Raw genomic sequence first — 6,000 nt, 5'->3', positions numbered from 1 at the left:
TATACTGATTTATCACTGGAACCAAGAAAATTCGGACTACCCAGTTTTTATGCGTTTTTCCAATTTTTCTTAAAGTTTTCTCGATAGATAAGTGAAATAAATTAATTTGTGAGCAAAACAAACTACAATTTCTATTAGGGTTGATTAAAATTAATGCAAAACTGTAAGGGCCTGTAAGTCTCGTTTACTTTCACTTTCGTTTCATAACTTCTGAGTACCTCAGCGTTCTTGGAGACAATGGATTACCGCTTCGCATTAAGTTTTAAGCCTAGCAGTGGACTAGTAAAGCCTGTCATGCCGTTTATTTTCCGATTATTAAAAAGAAGAGGAGAAAATGGATTGATTTATACAGGTAAAAAACATTTAATTGCTTTATTGTTTTATACAAGAGGCCCATGGGCCTTATAGGTCACCAGAGCATTATGCAACAACTTTCCAGTGATTGAATTTGATTCATGTTTTAAGCCAGATCTATGGCATTCACAATTTTGAAAGAGGCACCATTGATCATCATAACTACATGTATACACTTAGCAGTTGCTGAGTTTAGTTACTTAATACCCATAGGCAAGGTAGGGGAACAAAAAATGCATTTCAACTAATCAGTAATATTCAGCAATAATCAATAGTGCCCCTACCACACATGAACCCCTGACCCTTAGGCCTAGATCCACACATTGCATAATTTATAAAAAGGCATCCTTGCTTTTCAAAAATATTTGATTAATACCAAGAAGCAAATTTCAAACAATTCATTCATTTTCAGTATATAAGTACAGCCCCCCCCACCTCTATGGTACCCCTGACCCTGGGGCCTTGAAATTCACAATTCTGGAAGATTATGGCCCTTGCTCATCATAACTATATAGGTAGTTCATCTGCTTAATACCCAGGATCAGAGAAGAAAATTTTCAAAGATTTAATGTACTTTCACTATATAATCAATAGAGCCCAGTCCTAAAACCAGAACCCCTGACCCTGGGGCCATAAAATTCACAATTTTGGTGGAGGTACTCTTGCTCATCATAACTATGCACTTAGTTAGTCTATTTAATACCCAGGGGCAGAGAAGGAGATTTTCAAAGAATTCATGTATTTTCACTATATAATCAATAGAGCCCCGTCCTAACACCAGAACCCCTGACCCTGGGGCCATAAAATTCACAATTTTGGTAGAGGCATTCTTGCTCATCATAACTATGTACTTAGTTGGTTTATTTAATACCCAGGAGCAGAGAAGAAGATTTTCAAAGAAATAATGCATTTTCACTATATACTTATTTAGCCCCGCCCTAACACTAGAACCCCTGACCCCAGGGCCATGAATTTCACAATTTTGGTAGAGGACTCAATGCTGATTACAATCATGCAAACAGTTTGACTGCTTGATGTCCAGGAGTAAAGAAGAAGATTTTTAAAGATTGCATTAATTTTAGTGGTTTTGGCCCCATCCCTCAGGCCCCAGGGGGGCAGGGATCATGAAATTCACAAATTTTGTTCCCCTTTACCCATAGATGCTTTGTGCCAAATTTGATTGAAATTGGTTCAGTGGTTGCAGAGAAGAAGCTGAAAATGTTCAAATGTTAACGCACGACGCACAACACACGACAACGGACGAAAACGGATAGCAATAGGTCACCTGAGTTTACTCAGGTGACCTAAAAATGACGTACATACAAGCTATTCTGAATGGGACAAGATTAGCGAACATTTTAAAGCATAAAAGGAATATTAAGATAGTTTTTAAGATGAAAACGTGTGTTTTCAAACTAAAAGGATCCCCAAAGATTGGTTCTATAATTTTATTTTACTGATGTACATGTAGAATCAGCTGAGCATGCAGTCATTGAAAACAAAATGGGAAATACATGTACATGTACCCAAATGCATCCATCACGGGAATACAGGGTTGATAATAGCTGCAGAACTGTAGCTCTCCAAAAAAAAATATATTGATAGACCGGAGAGCTAGTGCCACCCATTGAAAAAACTGTTATTGCGCACAAAAAAGTGCGCTCGGTTCTGGATTAATTCTTCCAAATTCTTACCTCAATTGCAAAAAGCTAGATTTCAATAAAGTCCTTACTCCTCTATCAATAACTTTCGTAGTTTACATCTGTACGAAGTGCGTTGGACTGAATTATCTTGCAAACCGAAATGGCAGTATAAACAGGCGAAATTTTTGATGATCTAAATTTCAACGCCCGGGGGGTATTAAAACAATTATAAGGAAATGTTTTGTTGTGGAAACAGTGAAAGAACATGTTAGGAGCACACGGTTATGGCATGTCAAACGTTGCTATATTCGATAATCTTGTGATGTATGTTCAATATCTTGTGATGTATTTTCGAAATCTTGTGATGCATATTCTATAATCTTGTGATGTATGTTCAATATCTTGTGATGTATATTCGAGATCTTGTGATGTATATTCTGTTATCTTGTGATGTATATTCGAGATCTTGTGATGTATATTCGAGATCTTGTGATGTATATTCTATAATCTTGTGATATATGTTCAAAATCTTGTGATTTATATTCAATATCTTGTGATGTATATTCGAAATCTTGTGATGTATGTTCAATAATCCTGTGATGTTTGTTCGATAATCTTGTGATGTATATTCGAAATCTTGTGATGTGTGTTTATGGCACGCCAAATTCACAAAAATGAGCTAAACCTAGTTTCACAATTGATAAACTAGGTTTATCGACTGTAAACTATAGTTTACAAACCGTAAACTATAGTTAACGATTCGTTAAGTATAGTTTTCATTTGTAAAACTATATATGACGGTTGTTAACTATAGTTTACGAATGCTAATCTAAGTTTATCTGTCTGTAATAAAACGTTAACAATAGATTTTGTTGTTAAATATAGATTCACGTCTGTAAACTATAGTTTACGATCGTTAAATATAGTTAAGAGTTGTAAACCATAGTTTACAAATCGTGAAACTGTATTTATCAGATAATCTATGTTTTGCGATCGCAAATGATTATTTTTGGTGTTAAGTATAGTTTATCCACTCAAAACCTTGGATGGCACTGAAATCGAATGGGTAGAAGATTTTAAATATCTTGGATCCTGGGTTGAAAGTTCAGAAAAGGACATAGCTGTACGGAAAGCTTTAGCCTGGCGGGCTCTGAACAAGATGTCCAGAATATGGCGCTCAACAATGCGAAGTGATCTAAAGTTGCGTTTCTTCATAGCCACAATCGAGTCAATTCTACTGTATGGCTGTGAGAGCTGGACCCTGAGAATAGCCCAGGAGAAGTCGCTAGAAGTAACCTACACACGCATGCTCCGTAAGGTTCTAGACATTCACTGGTCAAGCCAGATTCCCAACGAGTTCCTATATGGTAACCTCCCAAAGGTCAGTGATAAGATAGCCTCCAGGAGATTGCAGCTAGCTGGGCATTGCTTCCGTCATCCAGAGCTCAGCGCTCAATCTTTGGTACTGTGGGAGCCAATTCAGGGACGCCGTAGGAGAGGTAGACCCAAGGCCACGTTTTTAGACACACTAAAGCGTGACACAAAGACAAGGGATACAAATGAGCTAGCTTCCCTAATGGCTGACAGGAAGAACTGGAGTGGTCATGTCGTTGGTCGTCTAAGGACGACCGAGTGAGTGAGTGAGTGAGTATAGTTAACGGTTGTGAAACATAGATTATCGCGTTAACTATGGTTTACAGATGTGAAATATAGATTAACGTTGTTAACTATACTTTACAGTCCTTAAACTATAGTTAAACTATGATTAGCTATTTTTTGTAGATTTGGCTTGCTAAACATAGTTTCACAATTGATAAACTAGGTTTATCGACTGTAAACAATAGTTTACAAACCGTAAACTATAGTTAACGATTCGTTAAGTATAGCTTTCATTTGTAAAACTATATAACGGTTGTTAACTATAGTTTACGAATGCTAATCTAAGTTTATCTGTCTGTAATAAAACGTTAACAATAGATTTTGTTGTTAAACATAGATTCACGTCTGTAAACTATAGTTTACGATCATTAACTATAGTGAAGAGTTGTAAACCATAGTTTACAATCATGAAATTGTATTTATCAGATAATCTATGTTTTGCAATCGCAAATGATTGTTTCCGGTTTTAAGTATAGTTTACGGTTGTGAAACATGGATTATCGCGTTAACTATGGTTTACAGATGTAAAATATAGATTAACGTTGTTAACTATAGTTTACAGTCCGTAAACTATAGTTTACTAGCGATAAACCTAGTTTATCGATTGTGAAACTATGATTAGCTCATTTTTGTGAATTTGGCGTGCCATATGTGTTCTACAATCTAGTGATGCGTGCAATAATATTGCATTATGGGTAATATGACGCAACAGTTTTATAAGAAAGTAAGGACAATTTTCATTGGTTAGAAATAACGAAAGTAGCTGGAGCGGCGATTGTTATCGTGATGCACACAACTTCGCAAGTATGATATATTGGCGAATTCAACCTAAGTCCAAATTATAACTGATACTATAGTAAGACAGTATTGTGAAAATGTATTGTTTTGGTACAACCACGTACGAAACAGTCCGGGCGGCTTAGACACGGCTTAGGCACGGATTCCGTTCCAGAAACCCGTGCTTATAAAATTCCTGCTCCTATGTAAAGTATGTATGGAAAGCCGTGCCTGAAAGTGGTCGAGGCACGGACACGGCACGGGATATTGGCCGAATTATTTAAATGAGATCACACGGTTTTACAAAATCCGTGTCGGAAAGCCGTGCTTGTTTCCATATATGGACTCACGGATTCTTTAAACCCGTGTCTGAAACCCGTGTCCTTTTCCATATATGGAGACACGGATTTTTGGAAACCCGTGTCAAAAAAGCCGTGTGACATACCATATATGGAGTCACGGGATCTGTGCTTTTGTCTAGATCTAGGTCGGGGCTTGTCGAGAAACTCCTGATGTAAATGCATGTGAATGCCAAAATGGTGACTGAAACCAAACTTCACAATGCTTTATGTTATCATTATGCTTAGCTTTAGAATTTTAAAAGTTGAAAATCTTATATAAATGTGTCCTGATATACTTTCTGTTAAAGATTAAGATTGCTTTATCAGTTACAATCCATGCTAGTTTTTAATTAAGAATTTAATTGATAATGTATAATTCTGGGAATTGTAATTTTATCTTAGTTTGGACAATCTGTGAAAGTATTTGATTTAAATAAATCTTTTTGTAGCACAGTGATGACACATAAAATATTTTGGGATTAATTAGTGAGAGTACAACTAGAGTCATTCAAATAAACAGAGATGCAGTGTTTCATCATGTTCAATATCAACATTGTAAATACAAAAAGATCATGAAAATTGAAAATGAACTAATATTTATTATACCCGCACTTTCGAAAGAAAGTTCGGGTATATTGTTGTTACTCATGTCCGTCCGTCCGTCCGTCTGTCACACTTTTCTTCCGTGAACTCCTCCTACATTTTTCACAGTAGCTTAATCATCCTTTGGGAGATGGTTGGGGGTGTCATGTAGATGTGCAGTAAGGTTTCGGAATTTTGATTTTGCCCCGGGGGATCAAATGGGGGTCGAAAAATGACGTTTTTTATACAAAAAGCCCCTTCTTCCATGAACTCCTCCTACATTTTTCACAGTAGCTTAATCATCCTTTGGAAGATGGTTGGGGGTGTCATGTAGATGTGCAGTAAGGTTTCGGAATTTTGATTTTGCCCCGGGGGATCAAATGGGGGTCGAAAAATGATGTTTTTTTATACAAAAAGCCCCTTCTTCCCTGAACTCCTTCTACATTTTACTCAGCAGCCTAATCATCTTTTGAGAGATGGTTGGTGGTGTCATGTAGATGTGCAGTAAGGTTTCGGAATTTAAATTTTGCCCCGGGGGATCAAATGGGGGTCGAAAAATGACGTTTTTTATACAAAAAGCCCCTTCTTCCCTGAACTCCTCCTACATTTTTCACAGTAGCTTAATCATCCTTTGGAAGATGGTT

General features: G+C 36.8%; 1 long non-coding RNA gene across 1 annotated transcript in view; it reads left to right on the top strand.

Annotated features, from left to right (window-relative positions):
* Window positions 1-222: 222 nt before the first annotated feature.
* The window catches only part of LOC134254777 (uncharacterized), a 28,289-nt gene continuing 22,511 nt past the window's right edge, over window positions 223-6,000 (top strand). The window contains exon 1 of the long non-coding RNA XR_009989378.1: window positions 223-352. This is a non-coding gene — a long non-coding RNA (uncharacterized LOC134254777). The remainder of the gene's footprint in view (window positions 353-6,000) is intronic.

The sequence above is a fragment of the Saccostrea cucullata genome, unplaced genomic scaffold (assembly GCF_032062105.1).
Source record: "Saccostrea cucullata isolate Sc308-1 unplaced genomic scaffold, CSIRO_AGI_Scuc_v1 ctg1223, whole genome shotgun sequence".
Classification (NCBI taxonomy): Eukaryota; Metazoa; Mollusca; class Bivalvia; order Ostreida; family Ostreidae; genus Saccostrea; species Saccostrea cuccullata.
Note: the sequence above shows the minus strand (reverse complement) of the source record. Positions and strands in the feature narration are given on the sequence as shown.